This window comes from Euphorbia lathyris, chromosome 6, assembly GCF_963576675.1.
Source record: "Euphorbia lathyris chromosome 6, ddEupLath1.1, whole genome shotgun sequence".
Taxonomy (NCBI): domain Eukaryota; kingdom Viridiplantae; phylum Streptophyta; class Magnoliopsida; order Malpighiales; family Euphorbiaceae; genus Euphorbia; species Euphorbia lathyris.
In genome coordinates, this window is record NC_088915.1 from 28172651 (window position 1) to 28184408 (window position 11758).

Below are 11758 nucleotides of genomic sequence, written 5' to 3' on the forward strand. Positions count from 1 at the left end.
AATGAATATGTTTTTGATCTTTAAAGTAAATTATTGGTAAAACTATAGGTTATTTGTTTGTGTTATGTTTTTTCAAAGGCCGGGTTCTTAAAATGTAGCTAAATTTTGATGATCTTAAGGTTTTGGAATTCATGGACCCTAATGTTCATGTTCACTTCTACTCCGCCTATATGTCATTTGTACAATTTTCTAACTGCTGCAATCCTATCAGTGTTTAATTGTATTTTTTTTAATTAATGTTATTATATTTTTAGTATGGAGATTCTCCTCTGCTTCACTGTCAATTGATTGGCGCATGAACGAAGCTGTAACGGAGCATGTACGCGACCAAAGAGGGCTTTGACATCTGCCTGTGATAGGAAAAAGAAAACTTGATCAGATAGTTCGTGCGGGGCATTTCCCACCTCACCTTTGATCTTTCCCTTCTCGTGTAGGTCAAGTTGGGGATCCGCATGGGGAGGGGACAGAAATGAAAAAATCTCTGAATCATTTAATGGGGATTCCCCAAAACCGTTCCCTTAAACATTAGGGACGAAGTGGAAAATGCATCCACATCCCCACACCGCACCGTTGCCACCCATACTTGCCATGCTTGTTGTCGCCCTTTTCTTTGTAGATATGTATGTATAAAGCATGCTTGCTTTAATATGATTTTTTTTCTCAGAAATGCCTCTTTTTTTACAGTTCCAAAAATGCTAATAGGAAGGCAATCTATAGGTCCTTCGGCTCGCCAATCATCTATTTCCCCCCTAAACGGATTTGAGTCTCTGAGAATGATATGATGGCGATCAAGCGGCCTCTTCATGCTCTTGTCGGGTCCTCTATGGTAATTTTTATCTTATTCCTTCTTTTTATATATGTGTTTCTTGTTATTACTTCATCTTCTTTTTTGCAGCCAAACCCTCATTCTTCTGCAATCTCCCCATTGAAAGCTTTGTTGGCCGCTCTTCTATATCTCCACATAGTCACCAGGTGGAATGTTGGTTACCTTGACAAAATATCTACTTATATGGTTGGTTACCCTTGACAAAATATCTACTTATGTGAGGACCTCTTGAGGGCCAAGGATGCCCGCATTCAGGAACTGTAGAAGGAGGCTGTGACCTTAAAAGATGCACTTCGTTTAGGCATTCATGCCCATGGAAAAGACGTAGCTACTCCAGATCTAGCTGACGACGCCTCTACTTCTAGAGCCGATGAGATGTGGGGATTCTAGCTTCTTCGTCCAAATTTTGTTAATTTTTATGTAATACTTTTTCATAAAATTAATGAAATTAACTTTTCTTTTCCTTTGATTTATCGTCTGGATGGGGTGCCCCCTCCACCTACCTTTCATAATGTATAAAATCCATTATGCTTGCAATAACATGGTTTCCCATATGTTGTTTTGCATTCTCGATAAGTAGTCTTATGCTTAGATCGCTAAACTTAGAGCAACAATTTTTGCTAAGGGTTGGCTTCATCTATGTTTGAGTGTGATTCTACTTATGTAGTGAATTTCATTAAGCAACCTACCGCGGTTTTGTGGGTTATGAGAGAGGATTGGTTGGACTATTTAAAGCATATCACTTCCATGTAAGTTGTTGTGTCGCACATCTACAGGCAATCGAACTGTGAATGTTCTAGTAAGATATGGAGTTAGAGTTTATAACATTATTTGGTGGAGCTCTACTCCTTCAATTTGTAATTCTTTAATTTAATTATTATTTGATATCGAGCTAAATGATATCACGTGTGTGACGTCATCACTACCCTCGTTACAGACCAGGTCCACACATAACAAATGTACAAAACGGTCTCGGTAGGACGGAAACCATTGGTGCGACCCAAGCCCAAACGAGCGGTGGTCCATCACCAAACGTCCAAGCCTCAACACATCAAATGACCTTCTAGAATCCTACGAAATAAAAGATTCCTTTTAGGATTGAGAATCCTTGAGGAATACGGAATCATAAGTTTGTAAGGATTCCTAAAGAGGTGACAACCCTTAAACCTAATCATGCACTATAAATACATAGGTATAAGCACAAGGTTCGGTACGTTAACTACTATCTCTAAACTAGTTCACTTCCTTCCACTCGGTCCTAGATCATAAACTGACTTAGGTATCAGAGCGGGTTTACCGGACTCAGATCCCTTCTGACTTGCTTATTGTTTTACATGCTCTAATATAACGTCGGATCATCATTACGGTTGAGACATGCGATCAAATTCAGATAACAATGTTGTTGTTTTAACCGTTCAAATTTGTTAGTTTCTCTTCTTGTTTATATATTTTTCCTTTTCTCTTTTAATAAAGTTTGGATTTGTTTGGTGTTGGATAAGTGAGAGGTGACAATTTAATTGAAATGTCTCGTCTATATTCTTCTTGCGTTTTACCAAGTTTTACTACCAAAAAAAAAAGAAAATTAATAATAATAATTACTGGTATATGGAATTGGGAATGTATAGCAGGACATTGAGAAAAGCAATGGAGTGAAATGGTGGAGCGTACACGTGGGGGAGTCGTTTTCCCAATTTCTGTATGTTTATGCTTACTGCCTTTCTCTCTGTCCTTTTCCTTTTGTTTTAGGACTTTCTCCAACTTTGCTTTCAATTCTAACTTATTTTTAGCATGGATGGCAAGGGTTAGGATAACCATTGGAGCATTGCAAACCTTAAACTCTTATCTGTTTATTCTTTAATTACTCGTACCTATTTCATTATCCTAATAAATATATTTTTTGCATCACATATTTTTCCCATTTAATTTATGGATACCCGCGGGTACCTTTACCCATTAGGAATCAATACATAAAATAAAAAATATTACAAATTTAACAAAGTATAACAACAACAACAACAAAACCTTAGTCCCGAAATAATTCGGGATCGGCTAACATAAACCATCATTTAAAACCGTGAAATCAAGTCATGTATCATTCATCTAAAAATTGAACAAATTGAACCTTAATCGATAAAGTAGTTTAATGGTATCATTTGACTGTTGAAGAACAAAAAGTTGGAGTTTGAATCTCACATCTTACTTCTAAAAACAATAATATTTTTTAATATATATAAGATTTATGACGGGTAACGGGTGCCCTGGGGGGTATTCTCATACCTGTCCCATAATTGTCACGGGTAATAGTTTTGATCATATACCCGTCTCGTACCTTTTGATACAGGATACAAGTAGTTTGTTTAGGGTCGGATAGTGTCGGGTACTCGCAGGTACAGTACCCGTTGCCATCCTAATTTTTAGTAGTGGCAAAACTACACATGACCCAATTACACGACACGAAAACGATATGAAATTTTAGTGTTTGGATTTAACTTAATAGGTAATATGTCATTTTTGGATTGATACGAAAATGACAAACAAATTTTTAGGCTGGATTAGGATTGATATACTAACCCGAAAATAACAAAAAATGACACGAAATTTTAAAATTATTATTATATTTTTTTATATAATTTTTTTTTAGAAAAAAAAACACTAAACTATTCAGAAAATGTCATTCAATTTTAGATATCATTTTTTCGGATCAATTTTAGTCCATTTAAATTACTGTTGTTGCTTTTTTTATAGGGGAAAGTTCAAATAAAACCCTTGTGGTTTCACTAATTTTCAGATAAAGGACTGTGGTTTACTTTTTGTCAAAACGAGGATTGAGGTTTCGCACTTTTAATAATGCTATTAAAACTATCTTTAACGACTTGAAAATGAAAATTTTCAAGAATTAAAGTTGTTCAATGTCATATTTTCTATGGAACTACATTTTCGATTTTAGAAAATCATGTTTTTTGGAACTTTCTCTCTCTAAACATTAACTTTCTCTCTCTTTACCAAACATAATCTAAATAATCTTGAAATAAAAAAGTTAAAGAATTAAAGTTGCTTAGAATATTAGTAGTTCTTAAAATATGTCATTTTTGAAGTTGTTAAGGGTGATTTTAATATTATCAATTGAAAAAGCCCTTATTTTGCAAAAGTTGAAAACCTGAGTCCTCGTTTTGAAAAAAAGTAAACCACAATCCTTTATCTGAAAATTAGTGAAACCACATGGGTTTTATTTCAACTTTAGCTCTTCTTCTATCCTCTTCATTTTTTTATATTCTTTTTATTAGTTTTATTTGTCGTTATTTAATTATATCAAATTGCTCCTACGTCATCAATTTTTATTTTATTTGTTGGCTATGTTCAAAGAGAAATGGGGCAGGATTTTTTGGTGTTCAGTCGATTTCACCAATTTCAATCACATTTTTTTTCTTTTATTTGATTATATCATATTGTTCCTACATTACTTTTTTTTCAGATTTTTTTCAGTCAATTTTAACAAAATTTAATAATTTCACCCAATTTTACATTACTTCACCCAATTTCAGTGACTTATATATATATAGGTGTGACAAAAATCTTATGGTGTAACAATGACCAATTTTATAATTAAATAAGGGAATGTGACAAATTTGTAAATAAAAAGAAAAGAATGATTCGCAGAAGAGAATGAAGAAAGAGGATGATGTCAGTGCTGATATCATCTCAGAAGAGAGAAAATTGTTTTATTTCTTTTTTTTAAAATGCATTTTTCCGAATTTTCCAACCTCGTTTTTCGAAAATTTTTATACCATTGGACTCGTCTTAATTAGACGGTCATTTTAAGATCCCAAAAGCTCAGGTAAAAAAATTTCCGGTGAACGAAATCCGGCGATCCTGTGGCTGTTTTTCTGTGAGAAAAAAATGTCTAGAAAATTTTCAAAAAATATAAAACATCATTCTAAGAAACTTTAATTCTTGACTCAAAGTGAGATTCCTTACGGTTTAGTCCCAATAAATTGTTGAAGTATGTAAAATTGATAAAATTAAGAAAAATGATTTATTGAGACTAAACTGTAAGGAATCTCGATACGACCCAACAATATAAGTATTTTGTTGGAACAATATAACAATTCTGTTGGAACAATATAAGTATTCTGTTGGAACAATATAAGTATTCTGTTGAAAAAAATGGTACACTGATTTGAAACAATTAGTACACAGATTTATTCTGTTGGAAGAGTATAAGAATTAATTCTGTTGGAACAATTGGTATACTGAGTTGGAGCAATTGGTACACTGATTTGGAACGATTGGTACACTGATTTATTCTATTGGAACAATATAAGTATTATGTTGGAACAAATGGTACACTGATTTGAAACAATTTCGTACACTGTCGGAACAATATAAGTATTCTGTTGGAACAATATAATTATTTTGTTGGAGCCACATGCCCCACCGTGTGATGAGGCGTGATAGCCACACGGTGGGGCGTGATAGCCACACGCCCGCGTATCGGGAGAGCAAAAAAAATTAGCCCGTTATTCAATTAAACCTGTAAATATCTGTAAACACTACACAATTTTAATTAAAACCTGTAAATACCATACAATTTTAATTAAAACCTGTAACAATAATATAAGTTCATGAATAAATATTATCAATTAAAACATATAAATTCGTATACATCAATGTAATCTAGTCCAAACCGCTCTCCGGTCAGCATAAATATTGTCCAAGTGACGAACACTCGGATCACGAAATCTATGCCATTGGCTGGCAATGGGAGGCACTGGAAATCCAGGTCTTAAATAAAGATGTATGTAGTGTTCATAACTCCCCAAATGACAAATGACAATCTTTCGCTCCGGTGGTCTTCCATTGTCCGAACGCATCGGCAGTATAGTACAACATCATAACTGTGGTGCAATAAAAAGGAATATCAATGCATTCAACATAGATGCAACAGCATATAAGTCATCCGGACTCACCATCCAGTGAGATTGACCACACCCCGCCCCTGTCCATCTAACATGCATAAGGGCATCATCTACTCAGTTCCAGAACACTGGCTCATACAGATCACTGTGGGTCTGCACCTCATTTTCTATAAGCACTCTCAACAGCTTCCACTCCTCCTGATTATTTGTGATGGCGTCGGCTAAAACACGAAATCCATAGTTACCATCTGATACAACATCTAGGTATCCAGTAATATATGGTACGATTAGTCCCTGAACCCTATGTAAATGTTGGTATCCGCTGATATCCGCATCAAATCCGGCTGCAAATATGAACATATGAAGTTCGTTAGTGATAATATATTTACTTTAACATGAACTTATTTATTACAAAAATAAAATATACCCGACATCTCATTGTTATGTACAGAGGACGATGAGCTTCGGCCTCGACTACGACTACTTCTCAAAGTAGAAGACTGAGCACGGCCATGTGCACCCTGACTGTACTCCCATGCACTCAGATTTCGCTTCGTAGATGAACTCCCCTTTGGTCTACCCCTAACTGTGTCTTTGACCTCGGGTTCTTTGTAATTGCCTTGATCTGGGTTAATTTGATCATGGATGTAGACAGATATGCTACGCACCATTGCAGGATCTAATTTGTCAACCTTTTCCACAAGAGAGTGAAAATACCGGTGATCCTCGGACCCATCACCATATACGGGAGCAGTAACTGGTATGTCACTCAAACCATCAAATGCAAGAGTTCTCCAAAAAGGATGGATGCGCTCCACACTAACCGACGTATTTGAATCAATATATTTTTTTAATTTCACAGGCACAATGAATACCATGAGTCATGGGCAACACACATCCGCATTGCTGAAACACATCCACACTCAATTCGTGCATATGCACCATCTCATCATACAGTACACGCAAACAGTAATGTGAAACATGTAAGTTGAGGTAAGTGAAAGGAGCTACACAGTGAGACACCGCAGATCTTCATCTCGATTCCTCAAGTGAGTATCTGTTTATATACAGTAAAACATTACAAAACTAATTTATTACAATTAAAAAGATTAAATTTAATAACAAAAAAATGTCTTACTTGATCTCATTAATCTGAGCCTCAATGTCCTTGTGCACCTTCGCCCACACTGTATCGAGTGCACCAGTAGATGAATTCAACCACTACTTCAACTGTGCATGTGAACTCTCTACTCGACATGTTGTTGTGTTTCCTAAGTGCAACACATTGTTCGTCCACGCTCGACAGAACTTCTCCTTATGCACTAGCCATGTGGTCTTCACATACTGTATCACACGAGGCCATTTGGTAGAAGTATTCTTCATGCTTATCACTGTCTCCTCATATTCGGCTACTGTCGGCGCTTCAATTATTTTTTCCATTTGGTATTCTTAAAAATTTCTCCAAAATCCTTCATTCCAATCAACTTGCCTACTCTATCCTCCACATCTTTATTAATATGTCATGTACACAATAAATGATGAGTTTCAGGAAAAACCTCACTAACCGGTCTCATCAATCCTAACTCCCGGTCAGTAGCAATGGCTGTCGGATGCACATCAGCTCCAAGAAAAAGCCTCAATTTTCCTAAAACTCACATATAACTACCCTGAGTCTCATCCTTCATAATTGCATAGGCAATAAAAAAGTTCTTGTTTGAAGGCATCATTCCAATGATCTCAAAAAAAAATGGCATTTTATACTTATTTGTTTTATATATTGAATCCACACCAACAAACAAGTAGTAGGATCGGAACAGGGTGATCAAAGTAGGATGTGCCATAAAGAGATGAGTCACAACATTGCTGCCCGACTCCGCTTACGTCCAATGTATGTAATCTATATCTATAGCAAGCCGATAAAACTAACTGATTACATCCCGACCTTCAAAACTCTCAGTCCTTATTTTTCCTCTGTAATTATACACATGTCTTTGGATTGGGCAATCTTCAGGGTGTTTTTCTTTAATTGCTATAAAAATAGCACAAGGCTTTGCTTGAGCTGCACTCATTTGACGAACAATTTTTTTTGAAGCGGGACTTAGTCCGCTCATCTGTCGATAGCCCTAATTATATACAATCAATCCATGATTCTGCTGTCCTCTCTCTCCAGCAACACCATTCACCACCCAACCCCCTAATTCAGCAATTTCCAGAACCTTCACCTGGAATTTGCAACCACAGTATTTTGTTTTCGTATTCCTCCGTACTACTTCCTCCATATCCATATCCCTAGTCTTTTGAGTATTCTTTATACCACAGGCACATTTAACCAATATCCATTTTAACTTACCCCTTGTCCTGTGAAAAGCTATAGTTGACTCGAAGCCAAGCCGAATTGCCGTCTGTTTTGCGCAGTTTACAGCTTCCTGGTATGTTTCAAACGTCTGTACATGATAAAATTCCCCACTGTAATCGACACTGTTACCTCTGAAGTCTTCTAACGGAACTTGCGAATGATAACTAATGAAAATTAGACTCCATTACGATCAAATTCGATAATTTTTCGGGGCCTAAACCCCTACATTCAATTTTCAGACTACTGGACGTGTGTATATCACGCCCTACCACAAGGTGGAGCATGTGTACATCATGTCCTACCACAAGGTGGGGCGTGTGAACATCACGCCCCACCACGTGGTGGGGCGTATGAGCATCCCGCCCCACAACGTGGTGGGGCGTATGAGCATCACGCCCCACCACAAGGTGGGGTGTGTGTATATCACGCCCCACCACGTGGTAGGGCGTGATGTTCACACGTCCGATAGTCTGACAGCCCTAATTTTTGCAAAAATAAATCCGAAAACAGTTATGCTCAAACGAAAAAAATACCTCGACTTTAGCGGCTTGGTCGTTCTCGTCTCTTCTCGTGGATGACGGATTGCTCGCCATTATACGTGTAATCTCTGATTTCGAAAAGAAATGAGTTTGGGAGAGTTTGGGGGAATCAAATTTTTTGTTAGGGGCAGTTTCGTCTTTTTTCGGGACTGAGGGTATGAAATAGGGGCTGGGTATAGTAATCCACTAAAACAAGTATGGTTTTATCAATTTCAGTTATTATAATATTCTATGTAACCGAACAACATATAAGTTAAAAGATTAGCATCTAGTGTTAATAATGGAAGACTTAATTTTAATACAAATAAGATTTATTGAAAGATGATTTTACAAGAATATATAACTCTTCACAACTCTCATCAAGAACTCACTCACATCACTTAACTATATAGCTTTAACTCAATTTTTCCACACACAAAACTCACAACCTCACTACCTATTTATACTAAGATGGAACCAATTTAAACCACAAACTTGTACAAATCTCATCCACAAACTTGTACAAATCATAGCCTTAAACTTGTATAAATTAGAACCACATTTTAAAGATTTTTATGACTAATCTTATATATTTCAAATAGATTAATCTAGAACTTAGATTAGTCTAATTTGCTAGATACTTCCACATAAAAATCAATGTTGATATTTCAATACTCCCCCTCAACATTGATTTTTAATACGTCGCACTTGCTAGTCATCCCAAGTTGCTTTCTGAAGTCTTCGAATTTTGGACCGTTTAGTCCTTTCGTAAAGATGTCAGCAACCTGATCGTCAGTCTTCACATATTGCATCTTGATGTCTCCACGTAGGACTTTCTCTCGTACAAAATGATAATGCACCTCCACATGTTTAGTTCTTGCGTGGAACATTGGATTTTCAGTCAAGTGTATCGCTGACTGATTATCACAATATAACTGTACCGAGTAATCGACTGACTGATAAAGGTCTTTCATAAGCTGTATTAGCCAGGTACATTCTTGAGCTGCTGTTGCTGCTGCCCTGTACTCTGCTTCGGTACTTGATAATGAAACTGTAGGCTGTCTCTTGCTGCACCAAGATATAAGTCTCGATCCAAGACTAAACACATAACCTGTAGTTGAACGTCTTGTGTCATGATCTCCAGCGTAATCAGCATCACAATATCCGCGCACCTCACTCTTTCCTCCTTTCTTGTATAAAATACCGTAATCCATCGTACCTCGAACATATCGAAGAATTCTTCGAATAGCTTCTAAATGAGGCTTCTTCGGATTCTGCATAAATCGACTTACCATACTTACTGCATATGATATATCTGGCCTCGTTAGAGTGAGATAGATCAGGCTTCCAACTAGCTGTCTATACATCGTAGCATCTTCTAAGTCATTTCCTTCAGTGGAACATAACTTTACGTGTACTTCTACTGGAGTTGTAATAGGCTTGCATTCGAGCATCCCAAACTTCTCCAAAAGATCTTTAGCATACTTATGCTGACATAAGAAAATCCCTTCCTTCGTGCGCTCAACTTCAAGACCAAGGAAATGATTTAACTCTCCCAGTGATTTCATTTGAAATCGCACTGATAAGTTGGCTCTGACTTGATTGATCTCAGCAACATCATCACCTGTAATGATTAGATCATCAACATAAACTAATACTATAGCCAACTTCTCACCTTGGACCTTCACGAACAAACTGGAATCAGCTGGTGCCATCATGTAGCCACTTTGAATCAGAAACTCTGCTATTTTCCCATACCATGCTCTTGGTGCTTGCTTCAATCCGTACAATGCTTTCTTCAGCTTGCATACATAGTTTGGTTGAGCCTTGCTCTCGAACCCCTGAGGTTGATCCATGTAAATTTCTCGATCCAATTCTCCATGTAAGAAAGCATTCTTCACATCCATCTGCCACAACTTCCTATCTTTACTGGCTGCAAGTGCTAGTAGAACACGTACTGTGGTGATCTTCGCAACTGGACTAAATGTCTCGTCATAGTCCAGACCATACTTCTGTGAGAATCCTCGAGCCACCAATCGAGCTTTATATCTCTCAATTGAACCGTCAGGGCGCTGCTTTACTTTGTAAACCCATTTGCAAGAAATAGGCTTCACATCTTTGGGTTTGGGAACTAAATCCCAAGTCTCGTTTTGCTTCAATGCATCTATTTCTTCTTGCATAGCCTTTCTCCACTCCTTAATTGAGGATGCTTCTTCGTACGTCTCAGGCTCCTTAATTGATTCTTCAATCACTGCTGCATTAGCATACTTAGGATTTGGTCTCCTTTTTCTTGTTGACCTTTGCACCGGTGATTGTTGTTCTTCTATTGTTTTATCATCAACGATCTCCTCGAGCTGACTTGGTCGTTCTTCTTTAGGTGTTTGATGATGTACTCCTGTACGCCATGGAGATTGAGTCTTCTCAGGTGACTTGGTCCCGAGGTTTTCTTCTACCGGTTCCACTTCTGGAATGATTTCTTCAGCTGCCTCGTCCCTTTCAAGTCTTTCCTGTAATTTCTCCTCGATTTCTTTTGAATCGGGTAGTACAACTTCATGAGGGGACCACCAGGATGAAGCTTCGTCAAACACCACATTTCTTGACGTATAACACCTTCCTGTTGTTGGGTCACAACACTTCCACCCCTTTCTTTGATTATCATAACCCACGAAGATGCATCTTATAGCTTTCTTATCAAATTTGCTGCGTAAATGATCAGGAACGAAAATATAACATACACAACCAAATACTCGAAAGTGACTTACAGTGGGTTTGATCTTCCATATCTTCTCGAAGGGTGAAATGAATCCAAGTGGTGCTTGTGGAAGTTTGTTGATAACATCTGCAGCTGTCTTCATACACTCTGCCCAGAACCGAGGTGGAACGTTCTTCGCATGTAACATACTTCTGCATATCTCTGCAAGGTGTCTATTTTTCCTTTCTGCTACCCCATTTTGTTGTGGAGTATTAGGACAAGTCAACTGTCGTCGAATATTGCAATCTTGTAAGTATCTTGAGAACTCGTGCGAAGTATACTCTCCTCCATTGTCAGTGCGAAGACATTGGATCTTCCTATCAAGTTCCTTCTCGACCTTCTCCTTGAACTCTTGGAACTTGCTAAATGCTTCTGATTTGTTTTTCATAA

General features: G+C 37.3%; 1 long non-coding RNA gene across 1 annotated transcript; it reads left to right on the forward strand.

Moving 5' to 3' along the window:
• The first annotated feature begins 701 nt into the window (after window positions 1–701).
• Window positions 702–1293, forward strand: LOC136232237 (uncharacterized). The gene is made up of 2 exons (XR_010690414.1): window positions 702–826; window positions 896–1293. It is a non-coding gene; the product is annotated as an uncharacterized lncRNA (long non-coding RNA).
• Window positions 1294–11758: the final 10465 nt, after the last annotated feature.